Here is a 13,241-nt window from a genome sequence, read left to right on the forward strand (position 1 = left end):
ACAACAAAATAGGGAGGCCCCCATCCTCAGGCTAGTAAAGTTCAGTTGGTAGAGTAGCGCGCTAGCACGCTAACCTGGAGGTAGTTGGTTCAAATCCCACTCTAGTCAACTTTTCTTTGCTACACCCAAAACAATAAAAAACATTTGCACCATGTAAACTTGCTTCCCATTAAATGATTTTGTGTAATGTTTACATCAGGCTTAAATAAGGAGCAAGTTTTACTAATTTGCTTTTTCGCAAATTTACCTTTTTATCAAAAAGAGCAGTTCCTTAATCACAGGCCAGTTTATTAGACATACTTGTTGAAGTGTAGACATCTTTGGAGATGGCAAGCCTTCCTGTGAAAAAAAGAAACAGTTGACCTCAAATGTTTACTTTTAAATGAATTGCTTTCAGCTTAGAATTAGTATCAAAATTACTTGCAGAACACCAAAAATTTGGAAAAAAAATAATCAGAGGAACTTGTGCAAATCAAGACTATTTTAAGCAACAGTGATTGGAGATGGGGGGGGATTATGGGGTCAAATTCCTTAAACAGTTTGCTTGAGGTTTTTGTGTTGGTGTGAAATTTATCATCAGTTAAAACAAACCAACATTTTAAGTTCAGTGATGAACTTTGTAGGCTTGGTTTCAGTCATAATGATTCTTCCCTCAAACAAGTTTCACTTAACCCTATCATGGAGAAGGTGGAGGGGCACATGGGGCCCCTTGGGTTTTCCAAAGTTCTAGAGTTGTTTTTACAAAGTTCTGTATCATGGCATGGATTTAGTTTCAAGTTTTAATCATTAAAAGTGCACTTTTCATTTGAGCCTACTGGCCCAAGTCAGTCTGAATCCTTCACTTTGGATATGGAAGAAGGAATTGGGACTGTAAGTGTTGCAATTTACCTGTTTACAGAGAAGGTAGATCTTTATGCCAGGTTTTATGATGATAAGTGGGTCTCAGACATTCAATTGTTGACATGTTGATGTTTTGAAGACTGGAGCTGCAGGAACGAAAACAAAACAACAAACCTATTGTTAGAAACAAATATTTCAGACAATAATTTTGTTGTAGCCCAAACAACCATTTTTTTTTTTAAATAATCTATAAAACATGTTATAGCTTATAAAACAAAGACATTTTCGGCTTACTTTCCAAAACAGCCTTGAACAATGCTGAGGAGAGCGCAGAACCTTTATTAGCTTGGAACCAATTGGTTCTTTTCACATTTTCAAAAGAATGCACGAGAACTGTTGTATCTGAGCAACCAAGGATGTAAATATGTCTTTATCAAAAATTGCATTATTTGAAATAATGTTTAAAGAACCAATCTAGTATAACCCAGTGGCTCATCAATGTGATTAACTGTTAAATGTACAGTGAAACAAATCAGCCCACTGTTATACAATTATGTAAACATGACATTTAAAACTTAAGGCTGTATAGTTTTTGTAATATAAACATTAACTGTATTTTGTGGGTGTGGCCTAAATTATCACCAAGTGTAATTGGTTGACACAACTTATAGCCCAAAATGATAAGGTTTTTCAAATTTGTTTAAAAAAAGAGAGTTTTTTACTAAATGATTTGAACCAAATTATCAAGAACCAAGCCTCGTTGCGATTAAACCACTAGTTGAAAACCTCTTCAGCACACATTGATTCCCTTATTCATAAATACCTCAGACAGTTTTGCTATTCCTACTTTCTAAATGTAAAAGGGTCCCTTATATGGCTCTTCAAAAAGAGTGGTGATTATTTCACTCTGTTAGAGGGGGTTTCACTCCAGAACAGAGTAAAAAATCACTCAAAAAGATGCAAACTTCAATCTAAAAGAGTGGAAGTCCACTCAAAAAAAGAGTTGTCCTTCATATGGCAATTCAAAGAGTGCTTTTTCACTCTATTATAGAAAGAGAGTATTGGTAGAGAGCGCATCACGTGGGGGTGTATAAACCTTTGATAATGAAAAGAGTGTTTACAACTAACTGGCTTCCGCGTGTTAACCGCGCTTCCTGCGCGTAACCTAAGCGCGCGTGCGTGCACACAACCCACGTGCATCAAACAGATTCTTCAGAAAGTTTTTGAAAAAAATTATTCATAAATACCTCAGACAGTTTCGCTATTCCTATTGGTGTAGAGCGCGTCACGTGGTTGTGTATAAACCTTTGTTTATGACCGGTAAAACATGTTAATTCATGGGCGTGACACGCGACCTTGTACCTGTTCTTATAAGACAGTTTCTATTGGTCGAGAGCAACGGCTGAAACAGTTGTGCCACATCATGCGATACGTGCACAGCATTCCCTTATAAGGAGTTGTTTACCCGAGGGCGGCGGACGGCTTTACCATTTCATAGCTGGAGGGGTGTTGTGTTGAAAGAAATCATTTAACAATTATAATTTTTGCATTTATTTTACTTTTTGACCAAAAAGTGATGATGTTTTTGACCGAAAAGGTATTTATGAATGGGAATCAAAGTGTGTTGAATCGGTTTTCAACTAGTGGTTTAAACCCGCCGAGGTCTGGTTCTTTATAATTTACCTCGACTTCGTCTCGGTAAAATTATCAAGAACCAGGCCTCGTTGGGATTAAACCACTAGTTGAAAACCTCTTCACCACACATTGATTCCCTTATTTAAAACTTTGAATTTTCAACTGTCAAAGTGTCTGTAATTGTATTTTTTTTACATTTTTTTAACAAAAGGGCATTTTTGAATGGGAATAAAAGAGTAGTGACTCGTTCTTAAACGTCCATTTAAGACCATGCAAGGTCGTTGCCGTGCGATAAAGGCTTGGGCTTTTATCACTCGGCAGTCGACCCTGTTGGCTTTAAACAGCGTTGAAGAACTTGTCGCTACCCTTTATTCCCTTAATAAAAAATAATCACTGCATCAGCCCAATTGCAAGTAAGTTTGCATTAATACAAATGTGCACTTTCCACAAGTTTTGCATAAATATGTCTACAGACATGCAAACATGGTGTGAATATTGAATTGATTTGAAACATTCCTTAATTTTTAACAATATTTTTTTGTTTTGTTTTTTTAAACAGGAGAACCAAGGCAATTTTTAAGTGTATACTTGTAAATAAATAGCAATAAATCAAATAAATCAATCAGTCAATCAATAGAATACATCAGCCCCAAAGGTAAGAATAGCCATGAATGTCTGGAATTAGTTGTGGCCTTTATGTGAATGTGTAGTGAAATGTAATTGAGTGGGCCAGGAGAGTGAATGTGGTTTGACCAAGAAACACCCAGTCATCAGCTGCATGCATGGGTTCAATTTCATCAAGCTGTTCAGCAAAAATAAAATTCTAAGCAACTTTGCTGAGCAAAAAATGAGTAGGGCACTAGTTGCTACAATGTAGACTTTATAGAATTTTGGCTGGTATCCAGTCTCTGTCAAGCAAGAGTTTTCTGCTACAGGCCTTATGAAATTGGCCCCTGATTTGTTGACACTACATGCATTGGTCTCACTTCTCTCTTGAAACTGTCAGTGTTGTAGTCGAGACCCAACAGTTCGAGACCAAGACCGAGACCGAGACCTGAAGGCTCGAGACCGAGACCGAGACCGCGACCGAGACCAGAAGGTCGAGACCAAGACCGAGACCATAAAAGTCCGAGACCGAGACCGAGACGTTAATGAAAATTGACACAATAAAAGAGTCAAGCAAAGTTGTTAAACTGTATGGGTGATTGTGTACACAATTCATCCTCAAATAAACATGTGAAACAATTGTAAACTCCAAGCTACTTCAAAGGATGTATTCAAGACTCCCTTTCATATCGAAAAGAAAAACTAAATCAGTCTCAATCTTGTCAACTAGGTCCAGACATCAATCATGTGCACTTAGAATGTAACGTTATTTTAGGATCCTCATCAACTTGTATGAATGACCCGACCCCCCACCCCAGCACAAATATGAAAAAGCAATTTATGTAATTTTTTCGATGGGAAAATTCTTCAATTAAGTCTTTATTTGGGTGAAACAAATATTATAAATGTACATTATGTCAGTTGAAAAATGTACATCTTAAAAAGAAAAAAAATGCCTTGATTATCTGTGGCATAATTTAAAGAACTTTTTCATTGCACTTTAAAAACATCAGCATGCCCAACATTTCTGCTGACAGTCTAGCACGATGCGCAGGGGGGCATGATAGTGCCACCCCTACTGAAAACTCTTTCCACCGGTGCAGAGGATGCTGGAATTGTGTTTAGGCCATTTTTTTTTTAATAACTTGGATTACGGATTTGTAAGCTACAAAAAAAGAGCGAGGATCGAGGAAAAAAAAGACCGGGATTACATTAATTTCGAGCTCACGAAATTGATGGGCGACAACAAATTAAAATAAAAAATACCGAAGGCACGCGGGCGGCTTCTAAAACACATGCATAACATTGGTCTGGTTTCCATCATACATCGGCCGCGATTTTTTTCTCCGTTCACTGGCTCAGGGATCTTGTTGTATTTGAAGAAAATGTGATCTAAAAGTATTGTTTTGTTTATTATTTTCAGAAACGCAATTTTTTTCAAGCGGCGATTCCCGTAATCCAATGTTTGTGATTTTACGTGTACATGTACATGTACATAGTGCGTAATACACAGAGCGTGTTCTTTCCTAACGTGTAGTACATTGTATACAGCACTGAAAACTCTGTCTCAATTTGATCGAACCCTAGAGTTTTTTACTAAATGATTTGAACCAAATTATCAAGAACCAAGCCTCGTTGCGATTAAACCACTAGTTGAAAACCTCTTCAGCACACATTGATTCCCTTATTCATAAATACCTCAGACAGTTTTGCTATTCCTACTTTCTAAATGTAAAAGGGTCCCTTATATGGCTCTTCAAAAAGAGTGGTGATTATTTCACTCTGTTAGAGGGGGTTTCACTCCAGAACAGAGTAAAAAATCACTCAAAAAGATGCAAACTTCAATCTAAAAGAGTGGAAGTCCACTCAAAAAAAGAGTTGTCCTTCATATGGCAATTCAAAGAGTGCTTTTTCACTCTATTATAGAAAGAGAGTATTGGTAGAGAGCGCATCACGTGGGGGTGTATAAACCTTTGATAATGAAAAGAGTGTTTACAACTAACTGGCTTCCGCGTGTTAACCGCGCTTCCTGCGCGTAACCTAAGCGCGCGTGCGTGCACACAACCCACGTGCATCAAACAGATTCTTCAGAAAGTTTTTGAAAAAAATTATTCATAAATACCTCAGACAGTTTCGCTATTCCTATTGGTGTAGAGCGCGTCACGTGGTTGTGTATAAACCTTTGTTTATGACCGGTAAAACATGTTAATTCATGGGCGTGACACGCGACCTTGTACCTGTTCTTATAAGACAGTTTCTATTGGTCGAGAGCAACGGCTGAAACAGTTGTGCCACATCATGCGATACGTGCACAGCATTCCCTTATAAGGAGTTGTTTACCCGAGGGCGGCGGACGGCTTTACCATTTCATAGCTGGAGGGGTGTTGTGTTGAAAGAAATCATTTAACAATTATAATTTTTGCATTTATTTTACTTTTTGACCAAAAAGTGATGATGTTTTTGACCGAAAAGGTATTTATGAATGGGAATCAAAGTGTGTTGAATCGGTTTTCAACTAGTGGTTTAAACCCGCCGAGGTCTGGTTCTTTATAATTTACCTCGACTTCGTCTCGGTAAAATTATCAAGAACCAGGCCTCGTTGGGATTAAACCACTAGTTGAAAACCTCTTCACCACACATTGATTCCCTTATTTAAAACTTTGAATTTTCAATTGTTAAAGTGTCTATAATTGTGGTTTTTTTTACATTTTTTAACAAAAGGGCATTTTTGAATGGGAATAAAAGAGTAGTGACTCGTTCTTAAACGTCCATTTAAGACCATGCAAGGTCGTTGCCGTGCGATAAAGGCTTGGGCTTTTATCACTCGGCAGTCGACCCTGTTGGCTTTAAACAGCGTTGAAGAACTTGTCGCTACCCTTTATTCCCTTAATAAAAAATAATCACTGCATCAGCCCAATTGCAAGTAAGTTTGCATTAATACAAATGTGCACTTTCCACAAGTTTTGCATAAATATGTCTACAGACATGCAAACATGGTGTGAATATTGAATTGATTTGAAACATTCCTTAATTTTAAACAATATTTTTTTGTTTTGTTTTTTTAAACAGGAGAACCAAGGCAATTTTTAAGTGTATACTTGTAAATAAATAGCAATAAATCAAATAAATCAATCAGTCAATCAATAGAATACATCAGCCCCAAAGGTAAGAATAGCCATGAATGTCTGGAATTAGTTGTGGCCTTTATGTGAATGTGTAGTGAAATGTAATTGAGTGGGCCAGGAGAGTGAATGTGGTTTGACCAAGAAACACCCAGTCATCAGCTGCATGCATGGGTTCAATTTCATCAAGCTGTTCAGCAAAAATAAAATTCTAAGCAACTTTGCTGAGCAAAAAATGAGTAGGGCACTAGTTGCTACAATGTAGACTTTATAGAATTTTGGCTGGTATCCAGTCTCTGTCAAGCAAGAGTTTTCTGCTACAGGCCTTATGAAATTGGCCCCTGATTTGTTGACACTACATGCATTGGTCTCACTTCTCTCTTGAAACTGTCAGTGTTGTAGTCGAGACCCAACAGTTCGAGACCAAGACCGAGACCGAGACCTGAAGGCTCGAGACCGAGACCGAGACCGCGACCGAGACCAGAAGGTCGAGACCAAGACCGAGACCATAAAAGTCCGAGACCGAGACCGAGACGTTAATGAAAATTGACACAATAAAAGAGTCAAGCAAAGTTGTTAAACTGTATGGGTGATTGTGTACACAATTCATCCTCAAATAAACATGTGAAACAATTGTAAACTCCAAGCTACTTCAAAGGATGTATTCAAGACTCCCTTTCATATCGAAAAGAAAAACTAAATCAGTCTCAATCTTGTCAACTAGGTCCAGACATCAATCATGTGCACTTAGAATGTAACGTTATTTTAGGATCCTCATCAACTTGTATGAATGACCCGACCCCCCACCCCAGCACAAATATGAAAAAGCAATTTATGTAATTTTTTCGATGGGAAAATTCTTCAATTAAGTCTTTATTTGGGTGAAACAAATATTATAAATGTACATTATGTCAGTTGAAAAATGTACATCTTAAAAAGAAAAAAAATGCCTTGATTATCTGTGGCATAATTTAAAGAACTTTTTCATTGCACTTTAAAAACATCAGCATGCCCAACATTTCTGCTGACAGTCTAGCACGATGCGCAGGGGGGCATGATAGTGCCACCCCTACTGAAAACTCTTTCCACCGGTGCAGAGGATGCTGGAATTGTGTTTAGGCCATTTTTTTTTTAATAACTTGGATTACGGATTTGTAAGCTACAAAAAAAGAGCGAGGATCGAGGAAAAAAAAGACCGGGATTACATTAATTTCGAGCTCACGAAATTGATGGGCGACAACAAATTAAAATAAAAAATACCGAAGGCACGCAGGCGGCTTCTAAAACACATGCATAACATTGGTCTGGTTTCCATCATACATCGGCCGCGATTTTTTTCTCCGTTCACTGGCTCAGGGATCTTGTTGTATTTGAAGAAAATGTGATCTAAAAGTATTGTTTTGTTTATTATTTTCAGAAACGCAATTTTTTTCAAGCGGCGATTCCCGTAATCCAATGTTTGTGATTTTACGTGTACATGTACATGTACATAGTGCGTAATACACAGAGCGTGTTCTTTCCTAACGTGTAGTACATTGTATACAGCACTGAAAACTCTGTCTCAATTTGATCGAACCCTAATAAGGTTGCACTGGGTATGAGTTATTGGTTAATACACGATGTTCCCAATCTCTCCCATTACGGTTCGTAGAGTTTCCAGTGACATACTAATCGTTAGGAAAGAACACGTCCTGTGTATAGCTCGCACCCCAACATGATTTCAACGGACCCGATGAAAAACTATTAACAAATTATTTCCTGTGTTGCATTAATGGTAAGAAAAGGCGGTCTCGAAGCGAGACCAGCTAAATATTCGAGACCGTAAGGGTCCGAGACCGAGACCAAGACCGAGACCACAGGGTGGCGAGACCGAGACCGAGACACGAGACCGGCAGAACTGGTCTCGAGACCGGTCTCTACAACACTGGAAACTGTTGGGGCAATTGGCTCAATGAAACATTCCATTTGCTCAGTAAGCATGCAGTGGAAGCTAAGAAGTGCAATACTGGGATAAACTTGGAAGCATTGAGGCTAACATTATTATGTGACTTGCCCAGTGATGGACAGCAAGGCAACTCATCAAACCGCAAACTCGTAAGTTAGTCTTTTTATATCAGAAACCCATAATTTATTATTTTACATAGCTCTTTATCACATGCCCAGGGGCGTATTAAAGCACTCAGTATTATGTGAAACCTATTCTTTATAGCACCGTGGTCACGGTTTACAAGGTTCTGTGGAGCAATATGCTGCGCAATATGAACACAGGGGCGAGCCCATTCTCTTTATGATAAGTACACTGGGTTCTTTTATATGCAATACATAACATGCGGGACATACAGCTTTAGTCCATCTGAAGGATGCAGCTATAATGGTCAAGTGTCTGGCTTAAGGTCACAAGTGTCAGGGCTCTCATACACTCTGCTGAAAAGAAACACCAGAGCATGAGTCCGGTGCCCTTATCGGCTCGGCAATGACACACCACTTTTTTGAAATAATTTTATTGATGGTGGATCTGTCTTAGACCAGAGGGTTACGACGAACCATGGGGTTGACGATTTTGCTAATAAACTTTTCTCAAAATTTTAATTTGCCCATTTGCATTATCATTATTGCACAAGTCGTTTTATCTTGGTGACTGTTCAATAGTTGACTATTGTCGACCAATGGTCAATTTTGACTGGTACTCGGCATGTACTATATGCCTAGGTTACCACGGAACATTGGTTGACAAATGGTCGCTGCTCGAACTTTGACTTTTTGCAAGTATTTTTAAAACAATTTTCAGGTATAAAAAATAAGATTATTTTTAAGATAAAAGAATAGAATGAAAGTTGTAAACAAAAAAGGAAAACAATTCCCCAAAAGAAAAAATTGATAAAATTGATCAAATGTACAAATCCCTATGTGATTTTCTTATATTTGTGACCCCCCCCCCCTCCCGTCAAAAAAGGAAAACATTAAAAAATTAACTCATAATAATAATAAATGAATATATAATAGTTAATAAACCGGATTGGCAAAAACAAGTTTGCATCTAGCAAATTGCTTGAACACTAGCTTAGCAAATCTGCTTAGCTAAAGTTATTTTTTAACCAGTAATAACGGCCTGCATGATTAGCAAATCAGCTGAATTTTTTGTTTGCAACAACTGAGAATAGCTTGCACGCTTAGCATGTATCTGCTCTGCAAAATTAGGTTTGAACCGACACAATGGCTTGAATTCTTAGCAAATCTGCTTTGCAAAAATTTATTTGTATGCTTAGCACATATCTGCTCTGCAAAATTCTGCACGCTATAGCAAATCTGTTTTGCAAAAACCAGTTTGCATCTAGCAACAATGGCTTGAATACTTAGCAAATGTGTAGCTGTGAAGAAAAAAACATGCTTGACAAATTTGTTTGCTAAGCAAAAATTGTGTCGGACTACAAACTTAATGTAATTTTGCCTGGTAACCTGTTTCTTCCAAGCAATACCCTTCTGTGCTGAGCGAGTTTTTGTGCTTTATGAAATTATGAAAATTACACGTTTAGTAAATCTTGTTGGCAAAAGACTTTGCATCTAGCAACAATTGCTTGAATACTTAGCAAATCTGCTTGACCAAAAAAATGTTGCAACCAGACAAATTTGGTTGTTTAATAAGATTAATGATTTGCACAAATTTCCAGTGCCCCCACTCCCTGAAAAAAAATAGAGAATAAAAAGGGAAAATGCTTTTTTGTACATAAACGATTTGTTATGGGGATTGCTACTGCGACCAAAAAATGCCATGTTGGCCTCCTGCAGCGTACCCCTTCCAAAATAAAGCATGACTGAAAAAAAGGATTACAAAAGTTCATGGGTACGAGCCATTTTGCAAAGCATCGCACATCAACTTTAGCACCCAAAAAAAAGACCACCAACATCAAATATATGTTTCAGAAAATCTTCTTTCTTCATTGCGGAGCCCCAGCTAGAAGTGGGTCTGAATTTGAAGTTCAGCCAATGTACAATGGTATTGGTATCTATTATACAATATTGATACCTTTTCTCGTCAGAAATTAAAATTTCAACTTCACTAAACCATATGAAAAACGGTAATTATTTCAGATATTTTAGCCAAAAGAGGGCGCAATTGTGAAAGTACCAAATTGAGCAAACAGCAATGTACTTCTTTGCGTATTCGAATACTCTTGGAGCAAATGTTTTAATGAATTAAAAAAAAACATTTCTTCTACTAATTTTTTGTCAGCTAAAGTCCAAGAGGAAAGGGAATTGTTTGGCGAGTTGTTACAACCCGTAACTTTGTTGTTTTTCTTGACTATTGCGACGAACCATGAACCATGAGGAAAGATTAAATTGAGATTCTGACGACACTGCACATGCCGCGTACGTTATGTACGTGGACCCAACAACAATACAGAGAACACAAAAAATAAAGTTTTCGCGCAGCAAGCGCGCAAGGGCTTTGAGCCGTACACTTTCTTCGGTCGTGCTCTAAACCTTTAAAAAGATTTACAGTAATTTCTTCTAACAAAATAATGAGACAAATGAATTCCTGTTTGGTAATTCGCACCCGCAATTTTCAATAAAAATGTTGGCTGCCTCTGGACTGAACAACGCATAAACTCATGCGTCTCAAACCTAACACTTTTGGGGAAGAAAACTTTCCAAACTCCTCCTTCTATGCCAATAAAATTACTTTTTTACACTTTAGTTCATAAGACAAGGAAATTCTCAACTTACCGTCGCACTCTTTCCAGTGGTTACTCTCGGAATTGCGATAAAAAACACAATTTTTTTGAGCAAAGTGATGGACACTTTTTGATGCCAGGCATTGTTTCTAGAAAGTTCAAGTTTCACGCACGGCAAGAAGCTAAAAGCAGAAAAAACCCAGCCCCTGGCCTTAGGTCACGCCACCCGTTCTCATTTGCATAACAAAAGCCAAAACTTCTCATTGGCACATCACCAAAAACATCACCAAACAAGGCAGTAAATGTGGGCGGAGCTTTTACAGGACGACACCATTTAGTTTTAATGGGGATGATCTAAGATTTCTACTTGCGTGTACTGCACTTATTTAATTATCAACCAGTGTTTTAACCAGCGGGATATGGATTGTTTAATAGAAGAACAATGTCCCCTGAAGTTAAATGGACGACACGTAAAGAATACGACAGACGTTTCTTGTAAAGGTAAGGAGAATTTAAAAGTCAATCAATATTTCCCATCCGATAACTAACAAATTTTATTCGTTTCTGGAAGGTGCGATGGCTGTTTTTAACAAGGGGTAGGGAGAAATTAAAGCTTTATAATATAATGTTTAAATCTTACAAGGGGAATGGGGGCGGGGCGGGGGGGGGGCGGGGGGCTTTTGGATTTCTTTAATCTGATTTCCGCCAAACGTTCAAAGGTCCTAAAAACATGACAAAAGCTTTCCTTAGTTGTTTTTTTGAAAAGAAAGGGATTTGTTTTTAAACAACATTCATACCTTAGAGAGTTTCGCTATTCCTATTGGAGGAGAGCGCGTGTAAACGTTTGTTTATGACCAGTAAAAAATGTTGAAACATGGGCGTAACATGACAAAAGCTTTCCTTATTTGTTTTTTGAAAGAAAGGGATTTGTTTTTTAAACAACACTACAACATTAAGAATAATAGAACATAGCAAAATTGCTCTCAAAACGAACCACGTGATCATACGCCAAGAGGATTACTGAAACCTATTTGCATAACAAAAACAAAGTTCTCTACATTGAAAAGAACAACCAAGAATTTGATACATTTCTTTTTAAAAGATAATGATCACGTTTTGGCCACAATTTTTATAAGAATAAGAATGTTTGGAGCTTGGATAGTGAAATAATGTGTTTTTCGGTTTCTTTTCTCAAACCAAAATTAATATTCTTTATCCCTGATGCAAATTTAACATTAATATACACACACAATAACTCAGTCGACACATTTGCTTGGTTTCATGTTATGCTATCATGTTGTCAGAACACATAGTATTGTGACCCTTAGTTGACCTGAAGGTCAGATAATTGGGACAGAGGACTCGGCTTTTGTTGTTCCTATGTGAACTGATGTTATTTATTCTGCAAGGAAGTATAGAAGACGAAGGAAAATATATGTTGACTGGTCTTCTATAATACAACATAACACAGGTAAAACCGTGACATATTTCAGTTCAGTTCAGTTCATACAGTTGAAAACAAATAAACATGAGTATAATAATGAAATTGGTAAACCAAATAATTAAACAGCAATACAATGTATAGACATTTCAAAGGTAATAACTATAAAGAAATTAACGTGCTAGTCAACATGCAAGGAAAAAGGTTAAGCATAATGCTTTTGTGCATTACCCTGAGACAGACAAGGACTTGGACAGAACAAGAACAAGAAAACAACACAAAACAAGGAAAGCATAAACAAACAAACAATGACACTGACCAGACTAATCAATATATATAATTATCGACATAACAGTCCTTGTACAATTAGTGTATACATTACAATATCTACAAACACATATTCAAGATATGTGCTGTTTCAGCTTCTTTTAGAATGAATTAAATAACAAGACTTTTTAATATCAGAGTTGAGGTTATTCCAGAATATTTCAGTAGGATGGAGGAGCAGCGACACAAGGAATACACATACAAGACTCTCTCTGCACAGCAGCTTAGACCTGTTCTTCAACTGTTCATTGGTAGATACACGTCTGGGAGTGTAAATCGCTACAGCCCAAGTAGCCAGTTGATCCGACACTGGCAATGTTTTCATCTGAACCTGGTACACAGCTCAACCAATTCAAGGTGTCAGGGCATGGCCACTTCATCAAGATTAAAAGGATGGGCAGTGACCAAGTGATTGACAGCCTCTGGAATGGTTCGCTTGAAGATTGTTACTTCAGCGGAGGCAACCCAGCCTCTCCTGGTTTCCTTCCATTAGCTGAACCACCTTCTTCATGGTTGAGAGCTTCTTTGCTGCCGAGCGGGTATTCACAGGCCGACTCATGGGATCCTGGAGAAGACATCGTTGAATCTTGAAGCTGG

The 13,241-nt window shown here is 37.7% G+C and overlaps 1 long non-coding RNA gene across 1 annotated transcript; it reads right to left on the reverse strand.

Moving 5' to 3' along the window:
* Positions 1–269: 269 nt before the first annotated feature.
* LOC117294582 lies at positions 270–11,016 on the reverse strand. The gene is made up of 3 exons (XR_004519581.1): positions 10,929–11,016; positions 889–986; positions 270–339 (listed from the first exon to the last, which is right to left on the reverse strand). It is a non-coding gene; the product is annotated as an uncharacterized LOC117294582 (long non-coding RNA).
* Between the last annotated feature and the right edge of the window lie 2,225 nt (positions 11,017–13,241).

This window comes from Asterias rubens, chromosome 1 (assembly GCF_902459465.1).
Source record: "Asterias rubens chromosome 1, eAstRub1.3, whole genome shotgun sequence".
Taxonomy (NCBI): domain Eukaryota; kingdom Metazoa; phylum Echinodermata; class Asteroidea; order Forcipulatida; family Asteriidae; genus Asterias; species Asterias rubens.